This window comes from Entelurus aequoreus, linkage group LG12, assembly GCF_033978785.1.
Source record: "Entelurus aequoreus isolate RoL-2023_Sb linkage group LG12, RoL_Eaeq_v1.1, whole genome shotgun sequence".
Lineage (NCBI taxonomy): Eukaryota > Metazoa > Chordata > Actinopteri > Syngnathiformes > Syngnathidae > Entelurus > Entelurus aequoreus.
Genome location: NC_084742.1, coordinates 67,211,132 through 67,234,900, shown reverse-complemented (window position 1 = coordinate 67,234,900; position 23,769 = coordinate 67,211,132). Strand labels below are relative to the sequence as shown.

The 23,769-nt window shown below is 34.5% G+C and overlaps 1 long non-coding RNA gene across 1 annotated transcript; it reads right to left on the bottom strand.

Moving 5' to 3' along the window:
* Positions 1-4,403: 4,403 nt before the first annotated feature.
* On the bottom strand, positions 4,404-22,215 carry LOC133662937 (uncharacterized). Its single transcript, XR_009828190.1, has 4 exons — positions 22,134-22,215; positions 13,348-13,491; positions 5,750-5,829; positions 4,404-4,570 (listed from the first exon to the last, which is right to left on the bottom strand). It is a non-coding gene; the product is annotated as an uncharacterized LOC133662937 (long non-coding RNA).
* Between the last annotated feature and the right edge of the window lie 1,554 nt (positions 22,216-23,769).

Below are 23,769 nucleotides of genomic sequence, written 5' to 3'. Positions count from 1 at the left end.
ACACACACTTACAACAAACCCTGGTAACGTTGACATTGTTAATTCTACACATCGTCTTGCACCATTCCCATTTAGTAGCATACACACTCCACCACTTCATCAAGATGGAGTTCAATAAACCTATTGAACATGATCCCTGCCGTTGTGTCGTCTCTTTCCCCCGTCGTACGTAACAATTTGAGTGTAAAAACATTGTGGTTGAAATTGTTTAACAGAGGTTTACGCTTTAACGAGCTTGCATATTTTCAAATACTAAACAGGACATGCAAGTGTTTATCGACCACCTTATTTAGAGCATGAGCAATTTGACTCCCAACTCCAGCAAGTGATTCATGCCTTGCCTCACTGTACCTCCTCTCTTCTTCTAATGCCCACTGTACCTTGTAAATGCCACAGTGCCTGCGCAGAGGAGGAAGAGGGCTCGGGGGCAATCAGCAAATGTGCGGGGGCAGACTGGATGTGCTTCAAAAGGCTGACAAAACTATATAATACGCTTGATCCCCGTCCAATTCGCTTTCGCAGTTCAGCGGCCAGCGTTGGGTTAAAGCGGCGGAAAACAAAAGGGAGTCATTGGCATCGTCTTCCGTCTAAAGTTAGCACACAAGGGGTTGTATGGGAGGGGGGGGGGGGGGGGGGGGGTGGCCCAGATAGCAAAATGCATTGATTCAGTTTTGGAGATTGGTTATTTTTGGTTGAGGTTGAAAAATCAGTGTTGATTAAATTTATAAGTACCAGTTCAACGATTGAAAAACCATTGCTGAATCAATGTTGAATAGATGATGTTTTTTTAATGTCTTTTCCCAAGACAGGAGCTCTGTGCTCTCGTGTCATCCTTTAGTGTTCCTGATGTTTCCCTCTTGTTTTCATGTGGTTTTTGGTTGGGGACCCTTTGGGACCGTGTGACAAGGGGTGCCACTTTCATGACTTCTGCAGTGCTTTTTTGTGGACTTCGGAATATGCCTCCCGGGAGCCTTTTGGCCGTGGAGACCAGCTGCTAGGTCTCTGCCACACCAGAGTCCGTTTGGAGAGACTGGAGGAGATGCGGATGAAGGGACAGGACTGCAGAGTTTGGAGAGACTGGAGGAGATGTGGATGAAGAGACAGGGCTGCAGAGTTTGGAGAGACTGGATGAGATGTGGATGAAGAGACAGGACTGCAGAGTTTGGAGAGACTGGAGGAGATGTGGATGAAGGGACAGGACTGCAGAGTTTGGAGAGACTGGAGGGGATGTGGATGAAGAGACAGGGCTGCAGAGTTTGGAGAGACTGGAGGAGATGTGGATGAAGAGACAGGGCTGCAGAGTTTGGAGAGACTGGAGGGGATGTGGATGAAGAGACAGAGCTACAGAGTTTGGAGAGACTGGAGGAGATGTGGATGAAGGGACAGGACTGCAGAGTTTGGAGAGACTGGAGGGGATGTGGATGAAGAGACAGGGCTGCAGAGTTTGGAGAGACTGGAGGGGATGTGGATGAAGAGACAGGGCTGCAGAGTTTGGAGAGACTGGAGGGGATGTGGATGAAGAGACAGGGCTGCGGAGCTGGACAAGCTTCACAGTGTCTTGGCTGAATGAACAGGTATCGGACGCCTCGGTCTCCTTGGACGCATCCTCGCTCATCCATGCCGACTGGAAACTGGCCGAGAGTTGGTGGGCGGCCGAGGGTGGAGTCGGCTCTCTTGGTTGCTTTGTTGGGTCTGCTCCTGTCTCTGGCCATGCTCCCCCCAACCCAGCAGACGATGGCGTGGAACACCGCAGAGGCCACCGCAGTGTATATGTTTTTTTTGTTGTTGTTGTTGTTTTACTTGTAGCTGTATGTAGAAATGTCTGGTTGCATCAGCTCTGCTCTTTTAATGTCTTTAACGTCCTTTGTGTTCTTTGATGTTTCCCCTCTTACACACATGCTTATGTGTGCTATGACTATGAGGTTTTTTTCACCCTTGGCCTCAGTCTGGACCCCCTCTCTAAGGGCCCAGGCTTAGACTGTGGGGGAGAATTTTTTTCTCACCCCCCCCCCCCCCCCAGCATTTACCTGTTTCTCACCTTTTTTTGTCAGCGATCCTGTTCTGTCTCCCTGTAATGTTTGATCCTGTTTTGTCTCCCTGTAATGTTTGATCCTGTTTTGTCTCCCTGTAATGTTTGATCCTGTTCTGTCTCCCTGTAATGTTTGATCCTGTTCTGTCTCCCTGTAATGTTTGTCTGATCTTGAATGGGATTGTGATGAAAATCTTAATTTCCCCTCAGGGATTACTAAAGTATTTCTGATTCTGATTCTGATTCTGAAATGCACTCCATTAAATTGACATTGTTTCAATGTCGCTGACCTTGGGTTCTGAAAAGAAATCTACCAGCTCCCAGCACATTTTTCAAATAGTGACCTATGACATAATTGTAATGAAGCATGGGTTCCCCCAAAACATGTCCCTGTAAAATGGGTTCTTTTTTTTCATAAAAAGGTTGAGAACCGCTTCAGTATAACATACTAAATGGTCCATTTTAGCATTCTAATCTTAGTATGTTTGTAATGTACCTCGTTAAAAAAATGAAATTAAATGTATTTATTAAATGTATGTTTAAATGTATAATAGACTGTATTTATATTATTCACATGTGAATGATGCTGTATAATAGACTATTTATATTATTCACATGTGAAAAATTCTGTATAATAGACTGTATTTATGTTATTCACATGTGAATAATGCTGTATAATAGACTGTATTTATATTATTCACATGTGAATAATGCTGTATAATAGACTGTATTTATGTTATTCACATGTGAATAATGCTGTATAATAGACTGTATTTATATTATTCACATGTGAATAATGCTGTATAATAGACTGTATATATGTTATTCACATGTAAATAATGCTGTATAATAGACTGTATTTATATTATTCACATGTGAATGATGCTGTATAATAGACTGTATTTATATTATTCACATGTGAAAAATTCTGTATAATAGACTGTATTTATGTTATTCACATGTGAATAATGCTGTATAATAGACTGTATTTATATTATTCACATGTGAATAATGCCGTATAATAGACTGTATTTATATTATTCACATGTGAATAATGCTGTATAATAGACTGTATTTATATTATTCACATGTGAATAATGCTGCATAACAGACTGTATTTATATTATTCACATGTGAATAATGCTGCATAATAAACTGTATTTATATTATTCACATGTGAATAATGCTGTATAATAGACTGTATTTATATTATTCACATGTGAATAATGCTGTATAATAGACTGTATTTATATTATTCACATGTGAATAATGCTGTATAATAGACTGTATTTATATTATTCACATGTGAATGCTGTATAACAGACTGTATTTATATTACCATAATGCTGAAGTTGTAATATACATCTATTAAGTTGTAATATGAATCTATTAACAAGCTTATTGGTGTGTTTAGTGGGACAGGCCAAAGTTAAGTTGAAGAAAATGCGGTAGTTTAGGAATTAATTAATATTTCTGTGCAGCCCCGTAGCAAATGCGTCATGGACCGGTACCGGTCCTCGGACTGGTGGTTGGGGACCACTGCTTTAAATATTAACATTGTTTTAATGTATATTGTAATGCATATTTATTGTTGAATCAATCTTATTTCAATGTTGACAATATGGTTGAAACATGGTTGATTCAATGTCAGAATTGGTTGGGGAAATTAACGTTATTTCAACGTTGATCAGAACATAGTTGAATCAACGTTGATTCAATGTCAAAATGAGTTGAATAAGTTGAGTCATAAGTTCCTTCTTTTCCTCTATCCTCTTGTTGCGGGGCAGACTGGCTCGTACACGCACATGCATCCTCCGCTGTTGCCATTTCTAATACAAAGCTGCGTATAGTTCCAATTTCTATCTGTCAGTAGACTCCATGTGGAGGCACTAAAAACTCCAACATGGCTGACGGGGAGAAGACGCAGTTGAAGTGGAGGCACGTCGATTAGAAAGCGGCTTGAAGCTGATGTGTAAAACATCATCTATGCAACATTTGGACTGAAGAACCACCATGACATGTTATGTAGACCACAAGGAAGTCTTTTAAATGAAAATAAATTGTGATATGACCTCTTTAACAGCAAGTATCCAATATTGTAACATTCCTAAGTCAGAAAAGACAAAAGTAATAATAGGTCCGTGTCAAATTAGAATATTGCTTCCTTTTTTCTTTTTTTGACTGTCTTTTAATTTGGGTCTTCTGTTTGGGGATCATAACATTTGTGAGAAAGGTCTTATTGTTTGTTATCTGTCTTGTAATCAGGGGAGGGCTTCCTCCCTGATTTGAATTAGAACATTCTTACACAAGACAACCTCAATTCTTTTCTGTTTATTACCAGCCTTCTTTTCTCTGGCCGGCATGCAGAGAGAAAGACAGTGCTGTCAATCGGTGACATCATTGAATTAAAGAGAAGGCACATGTACAAACACACAAAACCAGCGGGTATTCCTTGTGGTCGTCAAATTTGGCAGCCTGTCCCAGACCCCTGCTGCCCGGGGCTCCGGAGTCTCGCCAAAATGTGGAGGCAACCCCTCAAACCTGGATTGATTATTCATCAAATATATTTTCAATAATGTATTTAAAATACATCAAGTAAATCGAAAAATAATGAGAAGAATAAAGTAAAATATTTAGAAAAATTTTGTTTTTTTTAATAAATACATTAAATTAAAAAAACAATGAGAATAGTTAAATATTGAAAATCATGTTTTTCAAATAAAGTAAATAAATAAGTATAATAATTAAATATTAAAATAAATATTTTGAAAAACGTTTTTAATTAAAAACAATTTTTTTTATTTAAAACAAAATAAAAAAATAGGATAAATAAAATTAAAACAATACAAAAGGGTTTTATTTGGCGAAATGAGGAGTCAGTTCGGTGTAAAAAAAAAATTAAACTAGTCCCTTACTGTACACTTTTTCTTTAAAAATAATTATCGGGTTTGTAAGTATCCAAAAAAAAAACTCCACTTTAAAATAAAGATTTTTGTTTTTCTGTCTTTAGTAGAAACAGAAGAAGACACCTTATATATTTTCAATAATGTATTTAAAATACATCGAGTAAATCGAAAAATAATAAGGAGAATAAAGTAAAATATTGAGAAAATACATTAAATTAAAAAACAATGAGAATAGTTAAATATTGAAAAACATGTTTTTGAAATAAAGTAAATAAATAAAAATAAGAAAAACAAAGTATAATAATTAAATATTAAAAGTAATATTTTGAAAAACGTTTTTAATTAAAAAAATTTTTTTTTAAATTAAACTAAATTTAAAAAATAGGATAAATAAAATAACACAAATACAAATCGCTTTTATTTGGCGAAATGAGGCGTCAGCTCAATTTTTTTTTTAAAAACAGTTTTCCTTTCAAAATAATTATCGGTTTGTAACTATCAAAAAAAAACTCCACTTTAAAATTATTTATGATTTTAGCTTTTCTGTCTTTAGTAGAACCAGACGAAGACTAAAGTAAGTATAAAGACATTCATAATTAAACTTTTGCATCATACACTGAAATGTAACATATTCCTTTTTTCTTTTACAAACTTGACCATTTTAATTCCTATTCCTGTCAGTTACACCATGTCTTGTTTTTACACAGTTCATGTGTGTTGTGGGGGCGGGGAGGGGGAAAAACCTCTTCGTATTATACGTCTGTATTTTCATATATTTGTCAACGAAAGGTGTTATTTAGATAAATAATCAAACCTCCTGCCGTGCAATGCAACTTCCTGGTGGTCTTCAAGTCCCTCTAGCGGCCAGAGCTGCACATTACACCTCCCAACTGTCTGCAGAGCAGGAACACATCACAAGAACACATCAACATGCAGAACATCCACATTGTCTGCAGAGCAGGAACACATCAACATACAGAACATCCACATTGTCTGCAGAGCAGGAACATATCAACATACAGAACATCCACATTGTCTGCAGAGCAGGAACATATCAACATGCAGAACATCCACATTGTCTGCAGAGCAGGAACATATCAACATACATCCACACTGCTTTTTTATTCCCAGGCCGAGGAACAAGAGGGGCTGCACAGGAAGTCGTTGGAATATAAACACGGAGCAATGAAGGAAGTCGGGGTCAAGGCGGCGCTTCCTGTTGAAAGCCACCGCCAAAATTCCTATTGTTGACAATATCATTGTCACACTTTTTGCTTTTTATCATCCACAAATTGCCAATGTCATCATTTTTTACTTTCAATTTAAAGCCTTCGCTATTATGTGTGATCATGTGACCTCCACTCAATGTCACCTAAAGCCCGCTCTATTGTCACATGTCCGCTTTGGACGCCAGTCCTATGCACGCATCTGGCCAGCATTATTTCAGCATATCATGATGAATTTATAATCTGGTATTATTGTCCCCAGTCAATTACAGTAATGATTTCACAAGGTTTACATTTGGGGGAGCAGACAGGATGTGAGCAACCTCCTATTCCCACATTAAGTGCCAAATAATGGTTTTTTTTTTTCCATTTTATTTTAAAAAAATAAATACAAATGTGCACACTCAGTTTGTCCTTTTCTATTCAGCACTAATTCCCGCACAATTCTTCCTGGAAAAAGTCTCGTCGTCAGCACTTTTGGGAAGATGCAGTGCAACCGAATTTAGAGGGAAGACATATGGTGAACATAAGAATGATCTCCACCGACTTAGCAATAGCATCTGTATTTTAACTGTCTAACAGCAGTCAGGGGAGGGCTGTGTGTGTGTGTGTGTGTGTGTGTGTGTGTGTGTGTGTGTGTGTGTGTGTGTGTGTGTGTGTGTGTGTGTGTGTGTGTGTGTGTGTGTGTTCTTGTATTTCTGCCCTTCTTGAGACATGAAGAAGGAAAAGTATCTTCCATATGAGGAGGTGTGAACAAGTGATGACATAAATCAATAACATTGCATCTAATAGACAATGTATCATTTGCACCCCTGCTGGTCAAAATGAGGGTGGTCCCAGAAAGGAGGCATTTTTCAAATTGACTGTGTGTCGCTTTTAAAAGTGCTCCCCCTCTGGTCTACATACGAAATAACGAGTGTGTGTAAGAAATTGAAATGCGCCCCCTTTGGTCAAAATTAATTTAAAAATAATAATATATGTATATAGAGACATACTGTTATAACTTCAAGTAAAAAAATAAGATTAAAAACCAATTACAACAACAACAAAAACAAAACACCCAAAAGCAGTCTTTTTCTCACAATTTGTCGACTTTTTTCTTAGAAAATTGGGAACAATTTCTCATATTCTTTCTGTTTCTGAAATACTGCAATATTTTCTTGTAAAATTATAACTTTTTTATGCAAAATTATAACTTTTTAATGAAAAATGGTGACATTTGTCATATACAATTCAGACTTTTATCACAATATTGCCCATTTTTTTGTTGTTCTTGTAAAATAGTGAAATTTTGAGTAAATGTACCCCGCCTTCCGCCCAAATGCAGCTGAGATAGGCTCCGGCAGGCCCGCGACCCCGAACGGGACAAGCGGTATAAAATGGATGGATAAATAATGAAGATTAAAAAAAACAATTACAAAAAAAAATAAAAAATAACTAAAAGCCGTCTTTTTCTCACAATGTGTCGACTTTTTTCTTATAAAATTGGGAACAATTGCTCATATTCTTTCTGTTTCTGTAATATTGCAATATTTTCTCGTAAAATTATTACTTTTTCATGCAAAATAGTGACATTTGTCATATAAAATTCGAACTTTTATCACAATATTGCCAATTTTTTTGTTGTTGTTGTAAAACGGATATTTTTTGAGCAAAATTCCTATTATTATTATAATATTGCCAACATTTGAAAGTTTTCTTATTAAATTGTGACTATTGTCAAGTAAAATTACGACTCTTTTTATAAAATTGCTCAAATGTTAAGCTTCTCTTGTAAAATTGCGACTGTTATTGAGTAAAATTCCAACTTTTATTATAATATTGCACAAATGTTCAGTTTTTCTTGCGAAATGTTGACTTGCGTTGAGTTAATTCACGACTTATTATAATACTGCCAACATTCTAAGTTTTTCTTGTGAAATTGTGACCTTTTTCTTGTGAGATTCCAAATCATTTTTCACAAAAAGCTTTTTTATATTTGCATAGTATGTATATATTATTAATGTTGTAAATACACATCTTTATATATGTAGAAAGGGTGGTCCTAAAGAGGGAGGCATTTTTCTGAGGTCTCAAGAAGGTAACAAATACAAGCGTGTGTGTGTGCGTGTGTGTGTGTGTGTATGTATGTGTGTGTGTGTGTGCAAAAAGCTCTGAGGGATTTGGGAGAAAGGATATGATTGCATTTATGTCCCATCAAGCCGCTTGCAGGAATGCCTAATATCAGTCTGTATTTGGTCACCAGCTTACATCTGTCTGCTTATGGATTTACCACTTCAAAAAAAGATATTTTGTTAAAAAAAAAAAAAAAAAAGAGGCAGCCTCTCAACAGACTCTGTGACTAATAACTAAAACCGACAGGGATGGCGGAAACATATACACACACACACACACACACACACACACACACACACACACACACACACGCACACACACACACACACAGTGACAACCACGTGCAACAAAGGGGAGCAAATATGACACTTTTTTTTTGACAGTAGTGGAAAAGTCCACCACCCCTTAAGCCTAGGATATATTAGGCAGTACACTCATATTATATATATATATATATATATATATATATATATATATATATATATATATATATATATATATATATATATATATATATAGTCCCTCAACACACAGTTCTGCTATTAAAACATGTTTTCTTTGTATTAGGGCTGAACAATATACAGCTACTAACTAAACAATGGTACTAATGAATTAAAAAAAGGTACTATACTGCCTTTGAAAAATACCAGTACTTTTTTTTTTTCTTCCCATGGACATTGCCGGTAAGTACTTGCAAGCGGAAACAGTGTGGAGACAGAAGAGGGAGAATGAACGTATTTTTTGACGACTTAAGTGAAGCTGTAAACACTTAAAGCACATATGTCAGAGTCAAGGCCCGCGGGCCATATCCGGCCCGCGAGAAGGTTTTTTACGGCCCTTGGGATGATCTTGATTTATTATTAGAACCGGCCCGCAGACCGCAGATCTTTTTTTTTTTTTTTTTTTTTTTTTTAGACCGCAGATCTTTTACACGCACCAAGCGGATGCCGGTCCAAGGTTCCGAAAGGGGGCGAGCGGCCCGCCGGGACGCACCTGCCGGCCGAAGGGCTGCAGCCCGGCCGTCAGTCGCGGAGCCCGCCGTGCCACGCGCGCCAAGGGGGCGGGCCGAAACCCGGCCCCGAGGCCCTGAGACTTCTGCTTTGTTTCCCCAAACCGCGCGTCACCGCCGGGCCCGCACCACCGTCGGGCTGCAGCCCGAGCGTCGGTGGCGGAACCCGTCATGTGCCGCGCGCGCCAAGCGGAGCGGGGGGGTCAAGCGGGCCGAAACCCGCAGGCCACCCCCTTACCACGAGGCCCTGAGACTTCTGCGTTTGACCCCTACGCGCGGCCCGTCGGGACGCGCCCGCCGTCAAGCCACGAGGGCCAGCCGTCGGGTCGCGGAGCCCGCCGTGCCACGCGCGCCAAGGGGCGGGCCGAAACCAGCGGGGGGTTTCGGGCACCCAACTCGCCTCCCTCCCACGGAGGGAGGAGGGGGGTTTAATGTGAACATTACTGTGCAATCACATATTTAGAGTTTTTACTCAATTCAAGTTTAAAAGTTAAAGTTTAATATTTGTTTTCACTGCATGTTACTTCTCCTTAAACAAAGTGTTGTTTTTGATTTATAGATTTTTGCACTTTATTTTATTGTATTTCAATTTAATTATATTTTAAAAATATTTCAGTTGAGTGGATGATAGAAAATTGCTATTATTGTTTTTTTCTTTGAAGTAAATTTAGCCCACTTTTGCTAAAATAGAAAATATAGGCTACTGATGGTGCCTTGAATACCGGTTTCTTTCATTTAATGTTCATGTTATGGGGATTTTTATATAAAGGAAATTTGTCTTTTGTGTCTGTTGAAAATTAAAGATTACTGACAGAGCCATAAGAAAATATTGCTTTATTTATCTGATCATATTGGAATATATTTGTTAGGTTTTCAGTAGGTTCAATTAGGTTCACTAGACTATATGCGTCATTTAAAAATTTTTCAATGAACATTCGAACAGTCCGGCCCTCGGCTTGTAGCTAAATTTTTTATTTGGCCCTCCGTCCATTTGACTTTGACACCCCTGACTTAAAGCATAGCTAACTAGCGGCTGACATGCCTCCACGGTGTTTTGGCTACTTGTAAATCACTAATCCTGGCCTCCGTGGCGACAAATAAAGTAGGTTTCTTACAAGTAGCATTGTCACTGCAGGACGAGGAATTGCTAAACATGCTTCACTACACACTGTAGGAGGATACAATAGCTCACTGCTAACAGCAAGCTAGCGCTCCTGAATGTAAACAAAAAGGTGGATCTATACAGACCGTGGCTGTAATGATACCAAATACAAGAGCCGTATGAAGTCGATTCTACAATGATTACATCAATATTTTATTTTAATCACAAATTCTGCCTATTTTTGCCCAATATATGTCTTACACTTATAAAATTCACACATATGCTGTGAAAATTGCCTATTTTTGTTCATAATATTATACAATTAATACACACATTTTCTGTAAAAAATGTCTACTTTTGCCCATGTTTAACACTTATACAATTAATATATAAATGTTATGTTAAAAAATGCCTATTTTTGTCCATGATATGTCTAACACTTATACAATTAATACAAAAAAGGCCTATTTTTGTCCAAAATATGTGCTACATTTATACAATTAATACAAAAATGTTCTGTAAAAAAAAAAAGTTTATTTTCGTCCATTATATGTCTTACACTTATACAATTAATACACACATTTTCTGTAAAAAAAAAAAAAAAAAAAGCCTATTTGTGTCCATTATATGTGCTACATGTATACAATTAATATGTACATTTTCTGTAAAAAAAAAAAAAAAAAAAAAAGCCTATTTGTGTCCATTATATGTGCTACATTTATACAATTAATATGTACATTTTCTGTAAAAAAAAAAAAAAAGCCTATTTTTGCCCATAATATGTCTTACTCTTCTACAATTAATACACACATTTTATGTTAAAAAATGCCTATTTTTGTCCATGACATGTCTTACTCTTATACAATTAATACGAAGGAAATGCCTATTTTTTCCCAAAATATGTGCTACATTTATACAATTAATACACACATTTTCTGTAAAAAAGCGTATTTTTGCCCATTATATGTTTTATACTTATACAATTAATACATACAATTTTTGTACAACAAATTGCCTACCGTATTTTTCGGACTATAAGTCGCAGTTTTTTCCATAGTTTGGCCGGGGGTGCGACTTATACTCAGGAGCGACTTATGTGTGAAATGATGAACACATTAGCGTCAAATATCAAATAATATTATTGATCTCATTCACGTAAGAGACTAGACGTATAAGATTTCATGGGATTTAGCGATTAGGAGTGACAGATTGTTTGGTAAACGTATAGCATGTTCTATATGTTATAGTTATTTGAATGACTCTTACCATAATATGTTACGTTAACATACCAGGCACCTTCTCAGTTGGTTATTTATGCCTCATATAACGTACACTTATTCAGCCTGTTGTTCACTATTCTTTAGACATTTTAAATTGCTTTTCAAATGTCTATTCTTGCTGTTGGCTTTTATCAAATACATTTCCCCAAAAAATGTGACTTATACTCCAGTGCGACTTATATATGTTTTTTTCCTTCTTTATCATGCATTTTCGGCAGGTGCGACTTATACTCCGGTGCGACTTATACTCCGAAAAATACGGTATTTGTGTCCATTATATGTCTTACACTCATACAATTAATACAAAACAAATGCCTATTTTTTCCAATATGTGCTACATTTATACAATTAATACACACATTTTATGTACAAAAAAAGCCTATTTGTATACATTATATGTATAACATTTATACAATTAATACACACTTTTAATGTTTAAAAAATTTCCATTTTTGTCCATATGTCTTACACTCATACAATTAATACAAAATAAATGCCTCTTTTTTTCAATATGTGCTATATTTATACAATTAATACACATATTTTATGTAAAATAAGCCTATTTTTGCCCATTATACGTTTTGCACTTATACAAGTAATAAATAAATTTTCTGTAAAAAAAAAAAAAAAGCCTATTTTTGCCCATTATATGTCTTACACTTATACAAATATTCTTTTTAAAAAAATGCTTATTTTTGTCCATAATAATATGTCTTACATTTAGACAATAATTATACGTATTTTCTGTAAAAGAAATGCATAGTTTTGCCATTAAATGTCTTGCACTTATACAATACACATTTTATGTAAAATAAGCCTATTTTTGCCCATTATACGTTTTACACTTAAACGATTAATATCTAAATTTTCTGTAAAAAAAAAAAGCGGATTTTTGTCCATAATAATATGTCTTACATTTAGACAATAAATACACATATTTTCTGTAAAAGAAACGCCTATTTTTCCCATTATATGTCTTACACTTATACAATTAATACACACATTTCCTGTAAACAAAAAAAATCCCTATTTTTGTCCGTGATATGTCTTACACTCTTGTTATTTTTGTTTATTGTTTATGAAGTCAGTAAATATGTCCCTGGACACATGAGGACTTTAATAATGACCAATGTATGATCCTGTAACTACTTGGTATCAGATCCATACCCAAATGTGTGGTATCATCCAAAACTAATGTCAAGTATCAAAGAAGAAAAGAATAAGTGATTATTACATTTGAACAGAAGTGTAGATAGAACATGTTCAAACAGAAAATAAGCAGATAACAGTAAATGAACAAGTAGATTAATAATCCATTTTTACAGCTTGTCCTTTATAATGCGTACAAAATAATAGGTGTATAAATGACACAATATGTTACTGCATACGTCAGCAGACTAATTAGGAGTCTTTGTTTGTTTACTTACTACTAAAAGACAAGTTGTCTAGTATGTTCAACATTTTATGTAAAGACTAAATTACAATAATAAACATATGTTTCATGTACCCTAAGATTTCATATTCAAATGAAGACGAAAAGGACTTTTTTTGCGGTCCCCTTTATTTTGAAAAGCATGGAAAAGTATCAAAATACATAATTGTGCCAGTACCAAAAGGTTGGTATACACAGCTATTTAAAAAAACTCGGCCTGCACCATTTGACCACGCCGGCGCCGTTACCTTGTTAATCCGTCACCACCTGCTCCGTTTCAAGGTGGATGATTTATTGCCGGCTCCGCCACGGAGGTGAGGTCATGGCCTGGGACAAGTCATTGTTCCTGGCGCCGACAGGAAGTGTCCAACACGGTGCTTCCTGTGTGACTCCTGAGGGCAGAGAGGAGTGTGTAACTTATAGCCATGTTTGTTGACCTCCTCTAGTACTCAAGCGCTGGCCACAAAAGGCTCAACGTTGGGCAAAACATGCACTCTGACATGTTGCCAGTGCTAGAAATGTCATTTGATAGGGTGGACACTAATGCATCTGCTCTGCCAGAGAATAAGAAGACAGAGCAGGAGGGATCAGTGTTGCCTACTTAGCCACTTTGTTAGCCAGTTATCTGCAGCCCTTCTAGATATTCTTCTCTAAAAAGTGACAAATGAATGTGTTGGAGTCCGACATTAAAGTGCGTACCGCTCTAATCACAGCTGTGGGCCCCTCCCCCGTCTATAAGCATTTCCAAGCAGCTCGATCTTGTTTGTATGTCAATCTAAACACATTTGTTTTGCTCCTCATGTTTTTAATCACGTTTTTTGAAAATGCATCATAGCCAATTGTGCAAATCGGACGATTACGGTTCCGTTACATCGCCCCCACAAATAGATTGCAGTCCTGTGGGAAACACTGCAATGCTATGCACCCACAAATAAAGCCTATTCTTGCCCATTAAATGTGTTGCTTATACAGTTAAGACACACATTTTATGTAACAAAAAAAACAACTATTTTTCCCATTATATGTCTTACACGTATACAATTAATACATACATTTTCTGTCAAAAAAAAAAGCCTATTTTCGTTCATAAAATGACTTACACTTATACAATAATACACACATTTTCTGGACAAAAAAAGCATATGTTTCCGATTATATGTCTTACACTTATGTTCATGATATTATACAATTAATACACACATTTTCTGTAAAAACAATGCCTATTTATTCCCATTTTATGTTTTACACTTATACTATACACATATTTTCTGTATTTTTTCCCCTATTTGTGCCAATTATATGTCTTACACTTATACAATTAATACACACATATTCTATACAAATATTGTTACTTCTCTGCAAAATATTTCATACACTTTCGTACACAAAATGCCTATTTTTGCCCATATGTGTTACATTTATACGATTAATACATACATTTTCTGAAAAAATACCCCAAAAAATTATTTTTGTTCATAAAATGACTTACACTTATACAATACACAAATTTTCTGTACAAAAAAAGCATATTTTTCCGATTATATGTCTTACACTTACACAATTAATACACACATATTCTGTAAAATAAAAACAAACTATTTTTGTCCATATGTCTTACACTTATACAATTAATACACACATTTTCTGTAGAAAAAAACAACAACAAAAACTATTTTTGTCCATCATATGTCTTACACTTATACAATTAATACACATTTTCAAAGCAAAAAAAAGCCAATTTTTTCCCATTATATGTCTTACACATATTCTGTGAAAATTGACTATTTTTGTTTATAATATTATACAATTAATACACATTTTCTGTATTTTTTTGTTTGCCTATTTGTGTCAATTATATGTCTTACACTAGTTATACAATAATACACAAATATTCTGTAGAAATATTGTTATTTCTCTGCATAATACATAGTACACTTATACAATTAATACAAAAAATGCCTATTTTTTCACATAATATGGGTTACATTTATACGATTAATACATAAATTTTCTGTAAAAAAAAAGAGCCTATTTTCGTTCATAAAATTACTTACACTTATACAATACACACATTTTCTGTTCAAAAAAAGCATATTTTTCCGATTATATGTCTTACACTTATAAAATTAATACACACATATTCTTTAAAAAAAAAAAAAAAAAAATATTTTGTCCATATGTCTTACACTTATACAATTAATACACATTTTCTGTAAAAAAAAAAAAAAAGCCAATTTTTTTAACATTATGTCTTACACTTATAAAATTCACACATATTCTGCAAAAATTTACTATTTTTGTTCATTATATTATACAATTAATACACACATTTTCTGTAAAAACAATGCGTATTTTTGCCCATATGTGTTACATTTATACGATTAATACATAAATTTTCTGTAAAAAAAAAAAAAAAAGCCTATTTTTGTTCATAAAATGACTTACACTTATACAATAACACACACATTTTCTGTACAAAAAAGTTTATTTTTCCGATTATACGTCTTACACTTATACAATTAATACACACATATTCTGTCAAAAAACAAAACTATTTTTGTCCATGATATGTCTTACACTTATACAATTAATACACACATTTTCTGTACAAAAAAACAACAACAAAAACAATTTTGTTCCCATTATATGTCTTACACTTATAAAATTCACACATATTCTGTGAAAATTGACTATTTTTGTTCATAATGTTATACAATTAATACACACATGTTCTGTATTTTTTTTTTGCCTATTTGTGTCAATTATATGTCTTATACTTACACAATTAATACACAAATATTCTGTAAAAATATAGTTATTTCTCTGTATAATATTTCATACACTTTCGTACACAAATAGCCTATTTTTTCCCATAATATGTTACATTTATACGATTAATACATACATTTTCTGTAAAAAAAAACTAAAAAATTTAAAAAATTTAAAAAAATCTATTTTTGCCCATAATATGTCTTACATGTATTCAGCAAATTCATGCATTTTATTTAAAAATGTTGATCATGGGCATTTATTAGACAAGAAAATATATAGGTTATGGCAAGCAGAAAAAAAACTATTTTCTTTGAACTATACATTGAGGCTACAAAGTACGTTTCATCTGATTACTCAAACTAACCAACAAACTCATCCACAGACTACTCCATTACTAAAATAATGGATAGCTGCAAACGCTGAATCAAAAATAGCGGGGGGATTGTCCCTACACCGCACGGTGGCGCTGGGATTGACTTGAAACTTCTCGCACTGCCCGACAACACACACCCAACGGGAATTAAAGGGCTAGTGGAACATGATAGTATCATGTTTATACACCTATACATGACTAACTCCTTTATATACATACATATGTATACAATACTTCTTTACTTGACTATATTATGCATCACCATGTGGGAAGAAAGGGATGGAAAGGAAAGGGATGGAAAGATGGAGAAAGAGGAAAGAAAAGGTAAAATAAAAAACGTGTATGCACTATTGTGCATTTGAACAATGGTATGTGGTATGTGTATATGTATATATATATATATATATATATATATATATATATATATATATATATATATATATATATATATATATATATATATATATATATATATATATATTAAGGCTGCAGCTAACGATTATTTTTCTATCGATTAATCTATAGATTATTTTTTCGATTAATCGGTTAATCTATAGATTATTTTTTTCGATTAATCTATAGATTATTTTTCCTTTTACCGATTAATTTTTTTATTCAAAATGAAGATGAAAAAATAAATGTAGGCCCGTTTTTTCAAAAGGCATGGCTTTTATTTACAAAAAAAAAGAAGTATGGCCACTCAGTCAACATTGACAACAACATGACTAAATATTCTGTAACAATGTAAACATTTAAAACTTTTAACATTTAACAAAATTAAAAGTAGCTTATTTGCTTTTTAATGTGCAAATATAAAAGTCAACATCCAGTGCAAATCTTAATATTCTGCAATAGTATAAGCATTTCAAAAGTAAAAGTATTGCTTATTTTGCTTTAAAATGTGCAAAAATAAAGATAAACATCCAATACAAAAAAGTGCAAAACGAAATATTCTGTAACAACAGTGTAAACATTTCAACAAAAGTGAAAGTATTGCTTATTTGCTAAAATGTGCAAAAATAAAGATAAACATCCAATACAAAAAAGTGCCAATCTAAATATTCTGGAGCACTGTAAACATTAAGTATTGCTTTTAAAATGTGCAAAATAAACAGCCAGTCCAACACAGTAAACAAAATAACCAATTCTACTCATTCCAGTGAGTGACTAACAGTTGTAATGAAGAAAGGTTAGCATGTGTACATGTTTGGTTCTTTTCTTGTTTACAATATTCCCAGCAGCTGAAAATAGGCGCTCAGAAGGGGTCGATGTGGCTGGAACTGAGAGGTAATTAGCCTTCACCTCAAGCCAGGACTGCGAGTGAGCTGAGCTGCAGTTTATATTCCTAGAAGGTCAACGGGCTCATAGTGATGTTACTAGTAGTTGACTGGGAGGTGTTTATTATCATTTGGGGAGAGTCCGCTGCCTGATGCTCACCTGCTAAACACCTATCTGCTCCACGCTGAAGCGCTGACTACATGCGCTCTGAATACACACTGCTGATTGGCTGATAATGGTTCGTGTGTACCAATCAGATGGTTGTGTGGGTGGGACAATGCTGCGTGTGTACCAATCAGATGGTTGTGTGGGTGGGACAATGCTGCGTGCTGAGACAGACGCAGAGGAGCGAAGCAGCTTGTTAAGACTTTAGCAGCTAAAGTTAGCTTTAGCTTAGAAACTCGTTCGGTACACCCCCGTGCCGAACCGAAAGCCCCATACCGAAACGGTTCAATACAAAACACGTACCGTTACACCCCTAGCAGATACAAATGACACAGTCATGTTTTTGTGTAATGATGACAACGTATGCTCGCGCGGACGATTGACTAGTTGATGGTTTTCTTTTCAAATGTTCGTTCATAGCCGTTGTGCTGCTATGATAGGCCATTTCTGCTCGACACAGTGTGCATAAAACAACATTATTAGGCCGTTTATTGAAATACTCCCACACTTTTGACCACTTTTGGCATGCTTTTCCCCCCTCGCTCGCATCGTCTGCTTTGATCGTCTGCTTTGCGGTCCGCCATGACGGTAGTGTGACGTAAATATGCGACGCGTCGACGCACAAAAACGGCGTCGACGTATTTACGTAACCGATGACGTCGACTACGTCGACGCGTCGTTTCAGCCTTAATATATATATATATATATATATATATATATATGTATATATATATATATATATATATATATATATATATATATATATATATATATATATATATATATATATATATATATATATATATATAACAGGGGTCACCAACCTTTTTGAAACCAAGAGCTACTTCTTGGGTACTGATTAATGCGAAGGGCTACCAGTTTGAGGCACACTTAAATAAATTGCCAGAAATAGCCAATTTGCTCAATTTACCTTTAACTCTATGTTATTATTAATAATAAATGATATTTACACTTAATTGAACGGTTTAAAAGAGGAGAAAACACGAAAAAAATGACAATTAAATTTTGAAACATAGTTTATCTTCAATTTCGACTCTTTAAAATTCAAAATTCAACCGAAAAAAAGAAGAGAAAAACTAGCTAATTCAAATCTTTTTGAAAAAATTAAAAAAAGAATTTATGGAACATCATTAGTAATTTTTCCTGATTAAGATTAATTTTAGAATTTTGATGACATGTTTTAAATAGGTTAAAATCCAATCTACATTTTGTTAGAATATATAACATATTGGACCAAGCTATATTTCTAACAAAGACAAATCATTATTTCTTCTAGATTTTCCAGAACAAAAATTTTTAAAGAAATTCAAAAGACTTTGAAATAAGATTTAAATTTGATTCTAAAGATTTTCTAGATTTGCCAGAATAATTTTAATCATAATAAGTTTGAAGAAATATTTCACAAATATTCTTCGTCGAAAAAACAGAAGCTAAAATTTAAATTTAAATTTAAATTTATTTATTATTCTTTACAATAAAAAATTTTTTTTTACTTGAACATTGATTTAAATTGTCAGGAAAGATTTAAAAAGGTAAAAAGGTATATGGGTTTGAAAATCCTAAAATCATTTTAAAGGTTGTATTTTTTCTCTAAAATTGTCTTTCTGAAAGTTATAAGAAACAAAGTAAAAAAATTAATGAATTTATTTAAACAAGTGAAGACCAAGTCTTTAAAATATTTTCTTGGATTTTCAAATTCTATTTGAGTTTTGTCTCTCTTAGAATTAAAAATGTCGGGCAAAGCGAGACCAGCTTGCTAGTAAATAAATACAATTTAAAAAATAGAGGCAGCTCACTGGTAAGTGCTGCTATTTGAGCTATTTTTAGAACAGGCCAGCGGGCTACTCATCTGGTCCTTACGGGCTACCTGGTGCCCGCGGGCACCGCGTTGGTGACCCATGATATATATATATATATATATATATATTGGTAAATGCATGTATTGACATGCTTACTAATGCATGTGTTTCTTTATCTCAAGATCGATTTCCTGCTTTTCTTTTCTTTCCTCTGTTAGACGTGTACAAAGTGAATGTGGAAAGGGTCGTCGGCATAACAAGCTTTTAGCTTCAGCCTATACCTTTTTGTTGAGGAAATGTAAAGCGTACATTTATTGCTCTGCTTATGCACTTGAAGTGTTTCCATCAGCTGATGAGCAAATTTTAAAAAAAGCATTGAGTGTAAAAATAAAGGTCTGCTCTCTGCAAACTCTCCAGCCTACTGCATGACAACAAAGTCCCCTCCTGCAAAATGATGCAGGTCACCCTCAATTTATGATAATACACCTTTAGTTGCCATACCTCCTTTGCTTCTCCAAAGGTAATAGTGACAATTTTCTCTTTTCAGGCTCACTCAAAGCCCTCTTTCTTATTTAGGAAATATGGAAAGCTCTTTTATTTTTTTTGTCTTCTGCCGCCACGTTGAAAGCCTTTTGACCCGGCAAGTGGGGTTTAGTTGACAGATTGATGCTTTCACACCGACATTAGCTTGAATGGTCAGAGGCCGGGCGACTCGACAAATGCCCTTGAATTTGCCCCAAATAATCCCCTTGTGTGACTGTTAGTGCAGGCTGGCTCTCAGTGGAAATGTCCACCTATTACTTGTCACTCCCTCACTTTGTGCGCTGGCTTTCATGCTTAATTATTGTATTTACCCAAGCGCCACCTTCACCTTTCCATGGGTGTTGATGCGGACGGATAAAAAGCGCGGCTGGCAAGTGCAACCTGGCGTTGAACTTTTGACTACGGAGGTGAGAAAGGGAGGCAGAGAAACAATAAAACACAATACTAAGCCAGGGTAAGGAAAGAGATGTCATTCAATTAATACACACATTTTCTGTAGAAAAAAAACAACAAAAACTATTTTTGTCCATATGTCTTACACTTATAAAATGAATACACATTTTCCGTAAAAAAAAAAAAAAAAAAAAAAGCCAATTTTTTCCCAATATATGTCTTACACTTATAAAATTCACAAATATTCTGTGAACACTGACTATTTTTGTTCATAATATTATACAATTAATACACACATTTTCTGTAAAAACAATGCCTATTTTTCCCATTTTAAGTTTTACACTTATACAATTAATACACATTTTCTGTAAAAAAAAAAAAAAAAGCCAATTTTTTCCCATCATATGTCTTACACTTATAAAATTCACACATATTCTGTGAACACTGACTATTTTTGTTCATAATGTTATACAATTAATACACACATTTTCTGTAAAAACAATGCCTATTTTTCCCATTTTATGTTTTACACTTATACAATTAATACACACATTTTCTGTATTTTTTTTGCCTATTTGTGTCAATTATATGTCTTACACTTACACAATTAATACAAACATTTTCTGTAAAAATGTTTTGCCTATTTGTGTCAATTATATGTCTTACACTTATACAATTAATACACAAATATTCTGTAGGAATATTGATATTTCTCTGCATAAAATTGTGTACACTTATACAATTAATACAAAAAATGCCTATTTTTTCCCATAACATGTGTTACATTTATACGATTAATACACACTTTTTCCTGTAAAAAAAAAAAAAAGAAGCCGATTTTTGTTCATAAATGACTTACTTATACAATAATACACACTTTTTCTGTACAAAAAAAGCCTATTTTTCCGATTATATGTCTTACACTTATACAATTAATACACACACACACACAATAAAAAGATATATATATTTTTGTCCATATGTCTTACACTTATAAAATTAATACACACATTTTCTGTAAAAAAAAAAAAATATATAGCCTATTTTTTCCCATTATATGTCTTACACTTATAAAATTCACACATATTCTGTGAAAATGAATACACACATTTTCTGTAAAAACAATGCCTATTTTTTCCCATTTTATGTTTTACACTTATACAATTAATACACACTTTTTCTGTTGTTGTTTTTTTGCCTATTTGTGTCAATTATATGTCTTACACTTACACAATTAATACACAAAATATTATATACAGTATGTTCAACATTTTATTTGATAAAAAACAAGTAATTTGTGTTCAAATAAAGATGATGTATTGAAAAGTATCAACAAACATGTTGGTAGCTATAGAGTTCACACTTAGACAAATACACTAACTTTCAACATTGCGGGGGAGATCTTCTGACTAACTAATTAACTGATTAACCATCACTAACAGACTTAAAAATGTTGCTTTTAAAAAACATCTCGATTCACTTTGTCATAATTGATGAGCACATGAGCAAAGTGAAGCTAGGCTAACACCACTCACACAGGTGGAAGGGGAAATCAAATCACGTACAATGCCGTCAATGTCAACTGTTATAGCAGAAATATAGCACGAACTAGTACAAACTTTTTTTTTTTTTTTTCAATGACTAATACGGTTGAAACAAAGTCATTTTTGCAAGAAAAAAAAGTATTTACCAGCCATGTTGGGTGGACTTGTCAGGAACTCACGGGATGTGCTCAAGTGCCCTGGGGACACTTTTGAGTGGGACACCGGAGAGGAGGGGGGGGGGGGAGGCACATGTCCGTTATTTTATTTATTTATTTATTTTATTTTTTTATTACACATGTGTTTTGTTATCATAGCCATCTTATAAGGGTACGCAGCATCGACTGCTACTGAAATAGACATGTTATAAGTAGACGCAGCATTGGCTGCTGTTACGCGAGAAATTGGGCCGCCATCTTGAAGTGGTGATGAGGAGCCGGCGAGCAGCCTAAACTGACAGTTGACAGGTAGAAAACAAAGATGCTAAACTGACAGTTGACAGGTAGAAAACAAAGATGCTAAACTGACAGTTGACAGGTAGAAAACAAAGATGCTAAACTGACAGTTGACAGCTAGAAAACAAAGATGCTAAACTGACAGTTGACAGGTAGAAAACAAAGATGCTAAACTGACAGTTGACAGCTAGAAAACAAAGATGCTAAACTGACAGTTGACAGGTAGAAAACAAAGATGCTAAACTGACAGTTGACAGGTAGAAAACAAAGATGCTAAACTGACAGATGACAGGTAGAAAACAAAGATGCTAAACTGACAGTTGACTGGTAGAAAACAAAGATGCTAAACTGACAGTTGACAGGTAGAAAACAAAGATGCTAAACTGACAGTTGACAGGTAGAAAACAAAGATGCTAAACTGACAGTTGACTGGTAGAAAACAAAGATGCTAAACTGACAGTTGACTGGTAGAAAACAAAGATGCTAAACTGACAGTTGACTGGTAGAAAACAAAGATGGTAAACTGACAGATGACATGTAGAAAACAAAGATGCTAAACTGACAGTTGACAGGTAGAAAACAATGATGCTAAACTGACAGTTGACAGGTAGAAAACAAAGATGCTAAACTGACAGTTGACAGGTAGAAAACAAAGATGCTAAACTGACAGTTGACAGGTAGAAAACAAAGATGGTGTTCAGCGTTTTCCTGCTCAAATGAGCGGACTGTTGAAAATAGGAATCGGGGGGATTACTTTTAACAAGTAAGATTTAACATTAACGTACTATTGGTTGTATTTTGTGAAAAGAATATCACCACAGAGTTGAGAAGGAGCAAAGATCTTCAATAGTACTGACATGTTAGCCGCTAGCAAACAAGAGTATGACCATAATACAATTGCTTGTCAATTAAATTAATTAAGTGTGATAAAATATAAGATATAAGTGTAAATAAATTAACCTTCAGTGTGCATATTGTATATAGTTCTCTGCAAACTTATGAAATGTTCTTTTTTGTCTTCATTATTTTGTCAGAATGCACCAGAATGCTTCATTTGTATGTGAAAATCACAAAGAAATCTTCTGAGGGAGGATGACCCCCCTGCAGGGGTTTGCTTTACAAACTTTCAGCCCCACCTAAAACAAAATTCACCAGCCGCCCCTGATTATGATGCATTCTCATTTCAGGCAAAGTATAAGACAATACTTTCTTAACAGTATAATTGTAACCAGGACTAAGTCTTCAAGTAACAATATTCAAATACTAACATTGTTGGGTAAGACAGAATTTGCTTTTATTCTGAATGCAGTGAAACAGATTGGTGGTTTTA